The sequence below is a fragment of the Pituophis catenifer genome, unplaced genomic scaffold (assembly GCF_029215685.1).
Source record: "Pituophis catenifer annectens isolate HBS135680 unplaced genomic scaffold, rPitCat1.0.hap2 SCAF_1, whole genome shotgun sequence".
In the NCBI taxonomy this organism is placed as follows: domain Eukaryota; kingdom Metazoa; phylum Chordata; class Lepidosauria; order Squamata; family Colubridae; genus Pituophis; species Pituophis catenifer.
The window spans coordinates 252,480,075-252,498,269 of record NW_027256881.1 but is presented as its reverse complement, the minus strand read 5'-3'; positions in this window follow the sequence as shown (position 1 = coordinate 252,498,269).

Here is an 18,195-nt window from a genome sequence, read left to right as displayed (position 1 = left end):
GGCAACAATAAATCTCCAATTTGCCAATATGTTGCTGACCATACCAGATTCATGGTGGAATTTGTTATTTTTCTTTCTTTTTTTAAATCAAAAAGAAAATCAATATTTCAGATATTGTGTGGTATTCTCATTCACTACTGAATATCCTTGTTCCTTTTTCAGACTTGAAAAGCAAGCCCATATTAAGCATCAAGAATATGCTGATTACTCCAATCAGTTTCAAGTCAGTGATTCCATTTGAATTGTCATTTTGACCTGACTCAACTACATGAATCAATTCATGGAAATTGATTTAATTGATTTTTTAAAAATCCATTTTTTCCCAAAATTGCTTTTCCAAACCAGTTTGATGATTGAAGAAATATGATACAATGGGATTATTTGATCTATATTCATCAATCAAATTCAGAAAGTTAATTTGATTAAATTGTCTTCAAGTCAGATTTACCACATTTAACTTTTACTCAGCCCTACAAATGATGTCTAATGTTCACTAGCAGAATCAGTAGAAACTGTACCGAAAAAAAGACAAAAATGCTCCTTTTATATTACATGAATAATGACTTAATCAGTGCTAGTCAAATTGACATCACCAGAACTTAATTTATTTTGTTGGCATTGCAATTTAAATATTGAGAACACATAAGTACTTCCATATTTATTCATCCATGATGTGATGGAGATGACTTCTGAGAACTGAATACACTGTACATAGAATGCTTATCTGTGAATGAATGCATCATAAAGCAGTGAGGGACCTTTATCTGCCATTTAGCTTTCGAAGACTTAGAAATAGAACTTTTGTATCTAATGCCAGTTTTAGCATAATCCTCTTTAAATGGGACTTTCAAAATATGCTTAACATGCTGCTAAGTTATTATTGAGAAGTATAAATGCGACTGTATGAACAAATCCAAGAAATGGCAGGGTTGGCACTTAGACAACCATTCCTTAAATGTGCTTCATTCCTTGTTTGATCACTATAACTATAAGCACAAAAATTAGGAACTGGTCCATAAGAGCTGACTTCCTCCAGAATTCTAAAATTACAAGGAAGAGGTTTATGGGTTGGTGGCATCAGTTATGGAAATGGATTATAGATTCAATTGGAACTAACAGAGAAATTTCTTCCCTGTGTAACAGAAGAAACACATCTCTTTAAGGAAACAAAGTGAAGATTATTTAAGGTAGAGATCAAGGAACTCTGGCCACATTAAAAAAAAATAGCAGAATACAGCACATATAGTATTAAGAAAGAACCTAAGAACAATTTTAGAGGTCAATCGGAGTGTAGCTCAGTCTCAGAGCTGAGTTAAAATGCTTATATTAAGCATGAGAGTTTTCTTGAAAGACTTTTAAAATGCTGGGAGGCTGGTTTGTACATGGAATTAGTTTTAAATATATTTAGGATGATATCAGGAGCTGACTATGAAGTTAATCCACAGATGGCACTACACTCAAATTACACTCTATCTGTGTGTATTGTGAAATTTCAAGACAGTGATGGCAGGGTTCTAAGCAGGATGGTATACATTAGCACTTTAAACAGATATCCCTTCAGTCTTTTCAGTTGAATGTTTTTGAATAAACAAGGAATTCATCACATGTCCATTCACAAGTCATCTTGGTCTTTATTTGGTGTATTTGAGACATATACATAAATACAACTTAAGCACACCATACCAGGGCAGTGAAAATCCAGGGGAACTCCATGGTTGATCTAGGTCAGTGATGGCTAACCTTTTTGCCATCGCGTGCCAGGAGGGGGGAGCGGGGGGGGTCACATGCGTGTGTATCCACACCCATAATTCTATGCGCCCCAACCCCGCGTGCACGACCCCCCCCCCACTCCCTGCGCTCCTGGCATGTGATGCCCATTTTTCTTTCTCACCTGGTTCCAGGGCCTCTCTAGGAGTCTGGGGAGGACGATAACGGCCTTCCCTATCCCCCTGGAGGTTCTCCAGAGGCTGAAAACAGCCCATTTCCCTACTTCTGATGGGCCCAGAAGACCTGAAAATCAGCTGGCGGAGCTGAGCTCGGGTGCCCACTGATATGCTTACACGTGCCACCTGTGGCACACGTACCATAGGTTTGCCATCACAGGTCTAGGTTTCGCAATGTAATGTTTGGAATTTTTGCATGTAATATCTAAACCAGGTGTTTTCAACCTGTGGCCCATGGACCATATGAGGCTCTGGACAGCTAATAATGGGAGGCCCCACAATCCAAAAAAAGTAGTTTGATACATACAACACACACACACACACACACACACACACACACACACACACACACACACACACTATTATATATTTTATACATGGCCCAAGACAATTCTTCACTCAACGCAGCCCAGACAAGCCAAAGGTTGGACATGATCTAAACATAAGAAATACATTCAGTTTCCATTATCACCAGCCATATTTATAATCACAAATAAATGGAATACTAAAATACATCATTCATAGGGCCAATGCACCAATAAAGCATTTTGAAAATTATATAATGAACAATTAACTCAAACTTGGGAGCCAACATATAATCTAAATATAATATCTAATGTTTTAATGCAGTAAAATTGTTCTGCTCCAAAGCTGTTTTTTATAAGCAGCTGGTTCCCATTTGTTCTTTTTCTGTGATTCATACTGTAGCTCTCAATATTTTTTCACTTTCATCATCATCATCAGTCTCAAGATAAATTGCTTTGATGGACTATGGAGTGGACCACTTTATTGATAAGGACAATTGGTGTATGAGGCTGCCTGTTTACATCTCTTTGACTCAAAAATATATGCAAATATTCTGTTTACTATCATGCAGTGCTAAATAATTTGGGGGGCATCGCTGTACAGACCTTGCCTCCAAGAGCTACACACATACACCGAGATAATTGTTTGTTATGAGCTTTATTCTTTCCAAATGGATATCTGAAATGGAAATACAAGTGTGCTTTGCTGAAATTTTTATACCAAATCCTCATATCCTGGTTCACTGAAGTTTCTAAGCATAGATACTCTCTGTGTGTGTATGAGAGAGACAGAGAGACAGGGACAGACAGAGTCGTGGGAGGGGGAGAGAGAGCGGAGACAGAGGGGGTGGGATTTCACCTAAATGAAATTTCAGTCCATTTTCAGATCTTTGCACTGAATTTATACGGTCGAAAGAATGCTGACATCTGATGTCAATGAGCCATACCTGAACTGAGTTTAAATGGCTAGCCATACAACTTGACTTGATCCTGCTGGCCAGAGTTAGTTCTATGTAATAAAATTCTGCTTTCATCAAAACCCATATATAAGTGTCAGCTTTCTGTTTCTATTAAATATAGGTGTGAGAACAGCCCGGTTCCCACAAGCCGGTAGCAGTGACGATATGACCGGTGTTAAAAGAAAACAAATGAGTAGACCGGTGTCTGCAAAAATAAATGGGTAGACCCAGTGGTGGGATTCTACTTTGGTAGAACCGGTTGTTAAGTAGTTAAGTAGTTAAGTAGTTAAGCCAGTGGTTCCGAAAGTGGGTGGTACGATGCCTTAGGGGGGGCGGTAAGACGCAAGGGGGGCGGTAGGGGGACACTAGAGGCAAAAGGGGGCGACAGGGGAGCGCTAAGTGGCAAGGAGGGTGGCCCCCACCCTTTGGCCTGTGCCTCACAGCAGTTATCTCCTTGCAAGCAAACAGCAAGAAAAAACAACTCCTTTCAGCTTCAGCATAGGCTAATTAGCCCGTTGATTAGATCTGCCTCCCGACTCTCAGCTGATTTGCTCTCAGCTGTTTTGCGCAGGGCTCGGCTGCTTGCTGCAAAGAGCTAAATTGCTGGAGCAGATTTTTTTTTTTCTCCTTATGCAAATCAAGCTGAAACTGAAATTGAAAGTAAAGCAGGGTGTTGGCTGTTACCTTGGAAAATTAGGCAGAGGCAGATTTCTTTTCTTTTTCCTCACCAAAAAAGGTAGGTGCAAACAATGGGAAATTTTGGGCAAAAGAGGAGAGTTCAAGATTTTAAAACACAAAAGAAAAAAATTCTCTATTTAACTAGAGAATTGTAATAATTGAGATACTATTAATTGTATATTGTGTTGAAAGCAGAAATGGTTAAGTTGTGGTTTGGAGGAATATATGGGGGAAATTATTTGGTTTATTATTATTGGTAAATATAATTAATTGATTTGTAAGAAATTGGATTGCATGGAAATAATTGGAATATTCATGTTCATATTGATTAATATACAAAGAAGATAATTATATAACTAATTGATTTATATTAAAATGTTGAATTTGTATTAAACAACTGTAATATTACATAATTAACTAATGTGAGGATGGATATAAAAATAGATGATAATGGGAAGGAGTATAATATAGAATAGAAGGGAAAAATGAATTTAATTAAGATTAGAGATGAGGATGAAGGGTAATATTGTTTTTTTAAAAAAAATAGATGAGGAATAAATATGGCAAAAAGGAAATATAGAAATTGTAAATTTAATTGAAATGACTAAACATTGTTTAAATTTGTGAACCAGCCAAATACTCTGTTCAAAGAAAATACATTGTATGTTTGTATGTGTGTTTTAATTATTGCTATTTATTCATATTTGTTCTCATTAATTCTTTAAAGTTTAACAATTCATTCTTTATCTTAGTATCTTTATATTTGTTTGGGGTTGCCTTTCTTCCCTTTCATCTTTTTTATTGTACAGCAATCTTTCTCCTCAAACCTACCACCTCTCTCTTTTCTTTCCTTCTTACTTTCTTTTTCCCCCCCTCTTCTTCTCCTCCCTACTTCCTCTTCCTTTCTCTTTCTTCTCCTCTCTTCCTCCCTCTCTTACCCTCACTCCTACTCTAATTTCCCTTCCTCTCCTTCCTCCCTTCTCTTCCTTCTCTTCCTTCCCTTTCTCTCCTTCCTTTTTCCAGCTCTCTTCTCCTTCCTTCATCCCTCTCTATTGCTGTATCCTTTTGTGCATATGGATTACTCAGAGGGCTGAAAAAGTTATTTTTGACTGGTCCTCGCACTTTTGACCAGTCCTCGAACTTACGACTGTCCTCACATTTTACGTTTTTTCCCTATCTTGTCACCATGGTGAAGAGAAGCAGTTGTGAAATGAGTGACATGGTTGTTAAGAATGCTGCACAGGCATAAATGTGAGGAGGGTCATAAGTGTGAGGACCAGTCAAAAGTGCGAGGACCTGTCAGAAATGACTTTTTTCAGCCCTCTGAGTAGTCCCTATACACATAGCCATGGCCACCCGGTCACATGACCAGCTAGCCACCCCCACCCAGTCACATGACCTCCAAGCCACGCCCACTGAACTGGTAGTAAAAAAAATTAGAACCCACCCCTGTGTGAGAACCCTGCATCAGGAACATAGCCACAGAAGACCACAGATATTAAGGTATAACAACAAGCCAGTTCAGAAGCAAAGCCAAAACCCATGGATTCACAAGAGTTCTGTGATGAAAGGAATGAAAGTTCACTTTCCTGGAGGTCAATTTGGGTGAAAGAGGAAAAATCCTTCCAAGTCCTCTTAACAGTCTTTCATTGAACCAAAGCAATTTTGTTGTCGGTGTTGCTCAAAAGGACAAAGAAATAAACGTCAGTATGTGACACTTTTGAATAAACTTTGCTTTTCTAGATTTCAAGATATATTTGGCAGCCTGTACAATTTGGACTGGACTTCCCAGTGAGATAATTGGAGTAGGAGCAATTAGTCCCAGCATCAGCTCATAGGCTACCATAATCTACAGAAGTTGTTAAGGTTGATATTGCTTGAAACCCATGATTCCTTTTTCTTGGATCACCTTGTTTCAGTGGGCTTCACTGAGCAAACCACAAGATGCTAAAATAATCACATGGCTACAATAGTATTATCATACATACCCCCATCTCCTTACAGTCTTGCATCCTGGTATCTGATGTGAAAATGTAAGTCACAGCATCTGCATAGTGATCCCCACATTTATCCCTCTTGCCCCCTGTCCCACAAAAGCCCACAACTTCACTCACTCACTCACTCACTCACTCACTCATTCATTCATTCATTCATGTTGCCTAGGAATCTATTTCATTTGCATACCCAGAAATAAAATTTATTACTCCATTAAAAATTATAGATCCAAAAACAAAAGTTAACTTCTACTTCTAGTGACATTCATGTAGCTTCCTTTCCAAAAATATGGAAGTGGTTGGTCATGGTCTTCTTCTTGGACTTGCCAGCCCTGCTATTCCAGGTGGTTCCTCCATCTGAGTACTAATCAGACCCAATTACCTTAGCTTTTCCAATTTAGTCAAGGTCAACTAGCTACTGACTCCTAGCTAAAGATTGATTTCAAAGCCCAGTTCCATAGGTTGCCAGAACCTTCATCAGTCTTGCCAAGACTGCTGAGAGTTGTGCTTCTATGCATATTATGGGCCTAGATCTCAATGATGTGGCAAAGGTGCCCAGGCTATGTCACTTTAGAATTCAGGGAACAGCATATCAGAAAACTAGATGCTAATGCACATTTCAAATCCAGCCAAATTTCATTCATGGAACAACAGGAATCATACAAGCCACTTTCCATAGTACAAACTATATATTGATCTACCATTTTGATGAGAATTAAATCATCATTTGTGGCAGTGACATTTGATAATGATGATAATAATAATACCTTTATTGTCATTGTATGTGTATGCACAGTATATCCATACAACGAAATTCATTTAACACCCAAAGACCAGGTCCAACACACATAACAATCCCCAAACACACTCTCACCCATCACAAATTCCCCACCCCTAAACCACCCAAACATCCACACAACAGACCAAGTAATGCTGTCCATCAGCTCACTGATGGTGGCCCTTTAGTTCATTGTTGAGTGCAATTATAGCTCTGGGATAAAAACTATTCAGAAAACGTGTGGTCTGAGTTTTAATTGTTCTGTATCTTCTGCCGGAAGGCAACAGTCCAAAAAGATTGTAAGCAGGATGGGAAGAGTCTCTGAGAATGTTATGCAACTTCCTCAAACAGCGAGATTCGAAGATGTCGTCCATGGCTGGTAGCTGGAGCCCGATGATATTCTGGGCAGTTTTAATGATTCTCTGTAGAGCTTTTTGGTCCACTACAGAGTTGCTCCCATACCATGCAAGAATGCCATATGTCAGAGCACTCTCAATGGTGCTGCGATAGTAGGACAGAAGTAGATGCTGAGATAGATTTATCTTACTGAGCATTGTCAGGAAGTAAAACCTCTTCTGTGCCTTCTTCACAAGCATGTTAACATTCATAGTCCATGAGAGGTACTCCGAGATATAAATGCCCAGAAATTTAAAACTACCAACCCTCTCCAGCTCCTCACCATTTATGTACAATGGTAAATGTACATCTCTCTTCCTCCTGAAGTCATGGGTTTAATATTTCATTTTTGCAGGAAATAAACATCCCTTTTCAAACCAATTGTGGTTCTTCAATACCAAACTCATTCTACGATTCAGAGGAAATTGCGGGACACCATTCATAAAAGTAAATTGAAGTCATATTGACTAAATATTCTAAAAATGAAAACCATTAACACATTTTTAAGTTATTAATTAATTTTGTTACCTTCATTTAAAGATGAAAGTTAATGAGTAGGTGACCCTCTTTATCAGGCAGTAGCAGCAAAGCTGAGTAAATTGCAAAGGATGGCAGAAACCAAACAGAACCTTCATCTGGGAAAACATTCCATATTTAATGGTCATTTGGGAGAGTGAGAGAAACTCTATTCCACTTGTATTGGCTTATTTCTGAAAGAGCTATCCCTAGCATGATGCTATTAACCTTCAAACAGTTCTGGCACACAGTTCCTTTTTTCTACATCTACAGAGTAATAATAATGGCAGAGATGTGCCACTATCACCTCCACTCAATTATTGAGCACATTTCAATATGGCCAGCTAGTCAAGAGCAAATCTATGCAGTTATACGCAGTTAGAGGTATTTGAGGGACTAACCTTGTAGAATTGAGGAAAGCAAATCTGATTACAAAGATATTTACATTACATAGATTCCAGTTGCTTCTGGATTCAGAACTTAAGAGGTAGAGCAGCTCACAAGGAAAATCCAGGGAAACATAAAGGAATTGTATATTAGGTTTAATATTCCTAGTTGTGTGTGTGTGTGTGTGTGTGTGTGTGTGTGTAAAAGTGTTTTTTCTATCAAGACACCTGGTCTACCCCAATATGGGAGGGAGCATACTGCTTCCCTTTCGCCTTTCAGCTCCAATCCAGGGGCCCTCAGGCAGTCGCTTTCACAACAAACTATTTTGTATCAAATTTTTTTTTATCAGCAATACACACACACACACACACACACACACACACACACACACACACACACATAAAGGAATTGTATATTAACTTTAATATTCATATATATATATGAAGTGTGGCTTGACAGATAGGCACTGGACTTAATGGTGGGGAGAACCATATTCAAGCCTAGATATCAGTGGTGGGTTCCTCCCGGTTCCGCCCGGTTCTGCCGAGCTGGTAGCGGTGACAATATGACGTCACTGAACCAGTTCTGCTCCCCCGCCCCCATGTTATTCTTACCTTTTATTTGGCCCCACCCCCAATCTATTGGTGCCTCCTGAGTCCCAGCTGATGGCTAGAGGGAAAAAAAACTGTTTAAACTCTTGCCGTGGGGTTTCAAAGGGCCGCCCTACAGCTGATCAGTGTTAAAAGAAAACAAATGAGTAGACCGGTGCCTGCAAAAATAAATGGGTAGACCAGTGCCTGCAAAAATACATGAGTAGTTCAGTGCCTGCAAAAATAAATGGGTAGACCAGTGCCTGCAAAAATAAATGGGTAGACCAGTGCCTGCAAAAATACATGAGTAGTTCAGTGCCTGCAAAAATAAATGGGTAGACCAGTGCCTGCAAAAATAAATGGGTAGATTGGTACAGCTCTGCAAGCAGTTAAAAGCCTAGTAGACCAGTACCTCTGATAAATCCTAAAGAATTGTCACATGACCATCAAGCCATGCCCACAAAATAAGCCACGCCCACAGAACCGGTAGTAAAAAAAATTAGAACCCACCCCTGCTAGATATGGCTATGGAAATTGACCGCTGGCTTTAGAGTAGTCATTCACATATGTATATTCAATGTTACTAGCAGATCTTAATATAAATAGCAATAGCATATACTGCTTTACAGTGCTTTACAGCCCTCTCTAAGCGGTTTACAGTGTCAGCATATTGCCCCCAACAATTTGGGTCCTCATTTTACCGACCTTGGAAGGATGGAAGGCTGAGTCAACCTTGAGCCTGGTGAGATTGAACTGCCAAATTGCAGTCAGCCGGCAGTCAGCAGAAGTAGCCTGCAGTACTGCACTCTAACCACTGTGCCACCGAGGCTCAACACAGTAATAAACATAAAACATCAAATCATAAAGTTGGAAAGCCCACTGAAATGTAGTCTAATCCCCGCTCAGTGCAAGAATCCAAATTAAAGATTGACAAATGGATGTGTAACTTCTGCTTTTTCACATTCAGCCAAAAGGAGCTTCTTTCGTAAATGGTTCCATTGTCAACCTACCTTTATCATTAGGAAGCTTTTCATAATATTAAATTGTAATCCATCTTCTAGCCATGTAAGACCCCACCGGGACAGCAGAAGACAAATCTTGACTGTTTCTTGTGTGTGACACATCTTCAGGTACTTGAAATACGCCATCACGTTTCTGTTAAGCTCAGTCATCTCATCACAAAGGTCAACACAGCAAGTTGATGGAGGTTTGGGAAAGACCAAAGAGCAAATGATGACACAAGTGTCATGAAACAAAAGTCATAGAATACAAATCTGCATCAACAAGTACTACATTGCCTTATTTGCATAATGATATCATGAGGCGCATATCTTTTCAATATTCTCCCACCTTGTTATGGACACCTGTGGTTTGCCTTCCATTTCCTCGATCGTCCCCGTTGCTTTGTTTTGTTCCACTTCCTCCAGTTTCTCTAAATCTCTCTTAAAATGTGGTGCCTAGAACTGAATGTGCTCAGTATATTAGATCTATTATTTCCTATTGATGCAGCTTAAAATTGCATTGGATTTTGTAATAGCGATGTCATAGCTGATCAGCTACAAGTCCAAAACCTTTTACACATGTGCTATTACTGAGCAAGCATCATCCATTCCATATTTGTGCTGTTGGTTTCTTTTTCCTAATGGAAGCACTTTGCTCTTTTAACTTTAGTAATTTTTCATTCAGGTTTTTTTCAGTTTTTTTTTTCCTGTCAATATCATTTTGAAATTCCTTCCTTCCTTCCTTCCTTCCTTCCTTCCTTCCTTCCTTCCTTCCTTCCCTCCCTCCCTCCCTCCCTCCCTCCCTCCTTCCTTCCTTCCTTCCTTCCTTCCTTCCTTCCTTCTTTCATATGTTGCCACCTTTATTATAAGAACAATACTGGGCAATACAAAGTAGGCATAACAGAAACCCTCAAACAATAAAATAAAAACCTATAAAGCTCTATAAAAACTCGTAGCATCCCAAGGCAGTACTGTCCCATACAACTCCTGTCCCAACTCTTTAAGCCTTTCAGAAGCAAGAAAGGTGAGGGCCTACCAGATTTCTGGGGGAAAGGTATCCCACTGGATAGGGCAGCTCCAGAGAAGGCATGCTACCTAGGTTCTGCTAGATGACAATATTTAAAGGAGGAGACCTGGAGTGGATCCATCCTATCTAACCTGGTGGAATGGAGAGATACCCAAAGGAGAGATTGTCCTGCAAGTAGTCTGGTCTCATACGATTTAGGGTTTTAATCAGGGGTGAAATGCTCCTGGTTCAGACCGCCTCAGGCGAGTAGGTAGCGATGGCGGTAGGCAGTTCGGAGAACCGGCAGCAAAAATCCCTGCCCCCGCCCCCCCCATGCCCAGCTGAGCTGCACGATCATCAGAGGCTTTTTTTCTTTTAAATAGCTCTGACGATCCAAGCTCTGATGATCCCAGCTGAGTTGCCTGATCAGCAGAAGGTTTTTTAAAGGCCGTCAGAGCCTTTTGAAAGCATTTTTTACATGGTTTTACATGTAAAAATGGTTTTAAAAGTAAAAAAAAATTGGCCACGCCCACCCAGTCACATCACACCCCCCCAACAAGCCACGCCCACAGAACCAGTAGTAACAAATTTTAGATTTCACCACTGGTTTTAATCAGCACCTTGAATTACACCTGGAAAGAAACAGAAAGTTTCTTTCATATTTGCAAAATATGGAGCACCCAGAACTATGCATGGTACTGCATTCCACACCAGTTGTAGTTTCCAGATGATTTTGTAGAAAGCAATGCAGTAATCCAAAATGACCAGGTCATGAGTGATTGTGAGCAAGGCCTCCTGGTTCAGGAACAGCCACAACTGGCATATGAGATGGATCTGTGCAAAGCCCTCCTGGTCATAGCTGAGAGGCCAGAAGAAACCCCAAATTGTGCACCAGTTCTGTCCAATGTGGACAAACTCTGTTTCTATTCATATGAGAGGTAAATAGTGAAATCAGTTAAAAGCCTGACTATGGAGAAAAAAAAAGAAGACCTTGGGATCTGGTACTTTCCTAGATTTATGATGTAGAAGGTCTTAGTAGCCAGAATCATGCCTGGGCTCCCAGTTGTCAATCACTATTAGAAACCATTATATTTGTATTCATCCTAGAGAAGAAATCTTATACACCCACAATTAAATGGCACCAGACTTTAGGCCCTTTTGTGCTAGTAAATAGGAATATCACTTTTCAACTTCTATCTTGGCAAAGGCTGTAAACACAATTCCTTTGCAGTTTGCTATCTAAAGCCCATCTAAAATGCTTATTCTAAGTGCTAGGAAGTCAGATGGGCTTCAGGTGTTATAGTGGCAATGAATTTAAAAGGTGATAAAATTGACGCATATCACATTTATAATCAAACGGAAGGTGTGTATTTTTTTTCCCCTTTAGACAGTTCAGTATTCAGCACAAACTGATCTATCACTACATCTTGATTACATGAGGAGGAAACTATAAAATCTTGCTAAAAGTAGGGTGTGTTTTTTTTAGAAAAATTTGCATACTTGGGAACGTTTGACTTTGAAACTATGTATACCTGATAAGTTCACCTCTTCTTTTCCGAAACTCTATCAGTGCTCCACATATTCCTGCCTGTAGCCTTCCAATTAATGGGACTATCCCATGTCCTTGATATAAATGGTGCAAAATTTTCCCTTTTATCATCTACATCAGAGGCCCATTCTTTTTTTTTTTATTGCAAAAGTTTTACAATTACATTTTCACCCCTTCCCCCCCCCCCCTCAACCCACCCCAAACTTCCCAACCCCCCTAACCCACCCTAACCCTCCCCTCCCCCCGGACTTCCGCACAGTGTACTCATATCAGGTAAAAAAAACCCTCCTTTGTATAAAACTTATATAAAACTTGAACCCCTCCCTCCCCCTTATAAATTTTCATCTTCATTACATTAAAATATTTCTATCTTAATATAACATTTTCAAATAAAAGCTATTTGATACTTCCTAGTTTGATATTTGTTCTGAACAGAGGCCCATTCTAGTCTAGAACCACATTTGGTTCTAGGGTTGATCAGGTGGGAGCCAGACAACAAACAGTGGGAGACAGGTGGAGAACAAAATCTGAACATGATGTCTTTTCATCACATTGAATTAAAAGTAAATATTATTAATATAATTATCCTCCAATCATGCATTTAACTTTTCTCCTTCAACAATTAAAAACTACTTTAGAAACAGTCTCTGAAATCCTATACAGCTATACCTGCCTGAGGTTTGTGGGGCTGAATGCATCCTAGAGCTGTTGATGCCACCTATCCTATTACCTATAGCAGTACTTGCCCTCTGGAAGGAGGTTCTCCATGAAATCCAAATGGTTCCCACCTTGTTGGTTCTCCCTACAGACCTGACAGTTCTCCCAGGACTTGAGTGAGGGTGGTTGGGACCCCATTTGCTGATGTGTGTTGTTGGTGGGATGGTTTGCTAGGTTTGCAGTCTTATTCTTCTTTTTATTTGTTCTAGTTTGGTTTTGTAGTCTGCTGTTTACTATTATGTAATTTTCATAATATTTTAGTATATTTTGATCTGTCCAGAGTCATTTGGATTCAGATGGGATAAAAATAATAAACAGCAATAGCAATAGCACTTAGACTTATATACAGCTTTTACAGCCCTCTCTAAGCAGTTTACAGAGTCAGCATATTGCCCCCAAATATCTGGATCCTCATTTTACCCACCTTGGAAGGATGGAAGGCTGAGTCAACCTTGAGCCGGTGAGATTTGAACTCCCAAACTGCAGCTAGCAGTCCGTTGAAGTAGCCTGCAGTATTGCACTCTAACCACTGTGCCACCTCGGCTCTAAATAAAACAAGTAATAAAACAAAACATAAAATGAAACATATATATATTCACTTGTTGATATCCTGTTTCCCCTAAAATAAGACATCCCCTGATAATAAGCCCAATTGGGTTTTTGAGCGGATGTGCTAAAATAAGCCCCCCCCAAAAAAATAAGCCCTCCCTGAAAATAAGCCCTCCCCAAAAATATTTAAACACATGCGCAGCTGGTCCCTGCCATTTCCTCTGGTTAGGGTTAGGGAAACAGAGCTGGAAATCTGGTAAGACGGCAAGAGGAGCCCCATCTTGCTCCACACACCCCAAAGTAATAAGAAATCCCTGAAAATAAGGCCAAGCACTTATTTCGGGGTTCAAAAAAAATATAAGATAGGGTCTTATGTTCAGGGAAACATGTTAGAATAACCAGTATATTTTTTATAACAGTAGTAGGGAATGTTCTCTAACTGTTGTCAGATTCTTAACATCGGCTCTCACCATTGGTCATGCTTTTCAGGCTAGTGGGGTTGTGAGTGTATGCAGATTGAAGCTCTACACCAGCTGGAGAGATACACATTCCTCAACCACATATCTTCTGTTAAGAAGCTTGCATATTGCATTTGCCTTCCCCACCCTTATGATTTTAGAGTATTAAACTACAGTTGGTATTAGCATTACTATACTAACTGAGGTTGATAAGACTTGCACAGCAACATTTGGAGCTACCAGAATGAGGAAAGCTAAATAAACATCTGAGTCTGTGATCAAGATTATTGAGCCGTTGAGGTGTGTATAAAGATCTTGTTTATTGAATAAGAGCCATCATTTAATGATAGAGCACATCCTGTGAACATATAGGATACAACATCTGGTAACGGGGGTGGGGTAGTGATGGAATAGAGATTAAGAGTCAGATCTGATATAATGGATCCACTTGATCTCACCCTGTGAGAGTAAGGGCAGAAATGTGCCACTCAATCTTGCAGCAAGGTATTCCCTATCAATTCAGCAACAACATAGAAAAGAAAGAATATTTAGCAATGCACAGTAATGAGTTTTGAACAGTTGCTCTGTTGTTCTGCAAGAATTAACCTCCCTGTTTATAAATAGCATTGTTTCAAAAACAGTTGGCATCACAACAGCATCTTAAAACTTTGACCACTGATCCCACTATTCTCAGCTAAGCACTTTGTCTCCCTCCTTTAATCCTTTCATCCAATCTCCTCTAAGTGCTTTCCCTTCCCCCAATTTGAGTTGGTAAAATAAAAAAAAAAAAGGAAGAAGAATCTCCATTAAAAATGCTTCACTTTAAATGTAAAACTCACATGAGGTTTAGCCTAGATAGTTTCTTTCTATCTTTGCTTTAAATTTTGCTTCTGGACGCAATGATTATTTTAAAATAATACTGCTGTTAAAGACTGCCCTAGAAAAAGAGAAAAGAATGTTAGAAGAGAAGCAGTTCTAAAGTGACTGAGTGTGGCTGGTCCAAGGCAAACAAAACAGCATGAAATTTGGCGGTGGAAATCCTGTATACAGTGAATGAACCATCTGCACATTCACAGTAAGGACATTAAGAATGGCTGCTTCTGCCATTCCAGATGCTTTCCAGCAAACCATTCACATGAACTGAGAGCTGCAGCTGACTGTGGGAGTATTATCATCCTTGGGCAATCTTTGTTGTATTCTGTGGATGCTTTGTGGGTCTCAGAAAATAGATAGCTACCATCTGTTTCAAGAACACAAAAAAAATTGGAGGGGTACAGTACAATCAAATAGAGCCCAATGCATCAGCAGCAAACTTTCCAAAAGAGAAACAAAAGAGCTTTTTAAATATTAAATAATTCCCATTTTTAGGGATCTAATTGGATCAAAACAGTTTAAAATGTGCAGGACAGATCTTCAAAACTCAATTAACATTAGAGCTATATTTTTTTTTAAAAAAAAAACTCTTAAGAATGGCTTTCCTTGGATTAATAGCAATTGTTCACCTCTCTATTTCCCTCTCTCTGTAACTTTCTAAAATATTTTAAAACTACCCTTCTTTCAGACAAATTCCAAATCATAGTGTTCTAACATACTAACAGTAATTAGAACAAAAAGCAGATAAAACTGTCCAATGATAGTGATATACCATCACTAGGTTCAGCATCCCAAGATTGGTCAATCTTTCAAGGTAGATCAGACCAAGAATCCAGGTTCATGTAGGTCAGTACTACTTTTACTGTAAGATTTATTTATTTATTATTGGTTCGATTTATATGCCGCCCTTCTCTGGAGACTCAGGGCGGTTACAATGAGTTAAGCAATAGCCTTCATACTTTAGTATATACCTGTTTAGTAGGGCTTTCGCCCCCCCCCCAAGCAGTTCTTTTTATACAAAGTCAGCTTATTGCCCCCACAATCTGGGTCCTCATTTTACTGACCTCAAAAGGATGGGAGGCTGAGTCAACCTTGAGCCTGGTGAGATTTGAACTTGCAGTAATTGCAGGCAGCTGGTGCTACTTAACAGCACTTTAGTCTGCTGCACCACCAAGGCTCTTTAGTAAGAGCATCTTGCAAATCTGAATATGCTCCTCCCCCCTTTATCTTTGTGAGAACAAGGGAAGGTCTTGTCTGAAAGATTTACTTATATTGCTGCCCTGAACTCACTCCTCCTTTATGTAACCACTGTCCTAATAGTGGATCTTCTTTTTTTTTCCTCTTGAAGTCATTCATTCTTCCTTCTGCAATGATTGACCATTTTATTATTATGGCATAAGCATTTTACCAATAAAGTAAAATATTTGTACCTCAGGGTTGAAATGAGGAGTCCTTGGGGCTTTCTGGTTGTTTTTCTTGCAAGATGGTTCATAACCTAAACTAGGTGACTTCTTTAGTGCTAGTATGGAGTGGGGTTTGTTCTCAGTTTATATTCATGTAAGCATTTTGGGGAGTTGGGTCTGTTTGATCAGATAGCGAGAGTGCTTTTTTGAGTAGCAGATATGAATACGCCAGTGGTGGAATTCAAAAATTTTAACTACTGGTTCTATGGGCGTGGCTTGGTGGGCATGGCTTGGTGGGCATGGTAGGGGAAGGATACTGCAAAATCTCCATACCCTCCTCACTCCTGGGGGAAGGATATTGCAAAATCTCCATTCCCACCCCACTCTGGGCCAGCCAGAGGTGGTATTTGCCGGTTCTCTGAACTACTCAAAATTTCCGCTACCGGTTCTCCAGAACATGTCAGAACCTGCTGAATAGCACCCCTGGAATACACTTGAAAAACCAAGCAATTGGAGACCATTAACTTGTCTGATTATACTGGAATAAAATATTTCTTGTTTGATTTGTTTATAAATCAAAGTTTCTTGTTCTTGAGTGATGCCTTAAGAAGGACATTTTATTGTTACTTCACTTGGCAGTTGGAGGCCTCCTGTCTCTGAGGGTAGATGTTCCAGATTATTTTGACAGACCTTGCCTCTTCAGTAAATATTTCTAGTCTGCTATTAAAACCACCATAGCTATGCTGCTTCACTATACCTTATTGGTTCCAAAATCATTCTGGAACAGGTCTAATCTGCTAACTATATGCTGGCTAGTCCTTTGACAGATCTCACAGATCTTCTTATTTGTATGAAGACGGAAACATCTAAATAATTATCCTTTGGATTTCATCAAAGGGTTTCCTATTTAGATAAGTTCCTGTAAGAAAATAAAAATAAAATGTGTAATAAAAATTATCTTTCTACATGCAAGGTAGAAATGTGAGACCTGAAATTAAACTGTAACAGTAACACAACCTGTTCAAATCCCAACACAAGTGCACAGGGGGGGATGTCCTTTCCTCATCATTAATATTATATAGCTCAAAATGAGGTAATGTTTTTAGTAGCATCTAAATAGTAGCGGAGTGAGCTTCTTGCAGCAAATATAAAAAGCAGGTAGAGAATTTTGTTAGTGGGTTGGTTGCCAACTTGTTTTTAATTTTAAGAAGCATGACAAAAACTTCATTGTCGTGTAATATATAACCAGTAATGTAAAAGGACTCTCCTACTTTACAGCAAATTAAATATAAAGTTAATTCTTTACAGGTCTTTACACCCATGTAACAAGACAAGAGACATGGTGTTTTTTTTTCAATTCCCATTTAACTTCTGGAGATTTGCCTAGCTATGCTTACTACCTCTGCAGACAGATTTATTTTAAAGGAAGCTTCTTCCTCCGATAAAACTAGCAAAGCAACAAGCCAAAAACAAAGTAAGGAAAGAATTATATAATATGGTGAGAATAGAATAGAATAGAATAGAATAGAATAGAATAGAATAGAATAGAATAGAATAGAATAGAATAGAATAGAATAGAATAGAATAGAATTCTTTGTTGGCCAAGTGTAATTGGACACAAGGAATTTATGTCCGATGCATAAGTTTTCAGTGTGCCTACAAACAACAAAGTAATAAATCATAGATCAAAAATCATAAGATACTATCATAAATCATAAGATACAACAACAATTGAGAAATCATAATATAGCATAGGAGAAGGCAGTAGGAAAGATGAAAGGTAAGAAAGATAAGAAGATGAGAAGGATGAGAAGGTAACAAGGATAAAAGCAATACAGTGTATCTACATGGGCAGGGGACAGTGCTGTAAGAGTTAAGTATTTAGCAGAGCAATGGCCTGGGGGAAGAAGCTATCTTTGTATCTAGATGTTTTGGCATGCAATGTCCTATAACGGCGTCTTGAGGGGACAAGTCAAAACAGTTTATGTCCAAAATGGGACGAATCTGTAGAAAGACCATGTCTATCCTGATGACAAGCAATTCAGTATTTCAGAAAAGTCAAAGTGTCTTCTTTGAGCCAGGCAAAAAAAGTA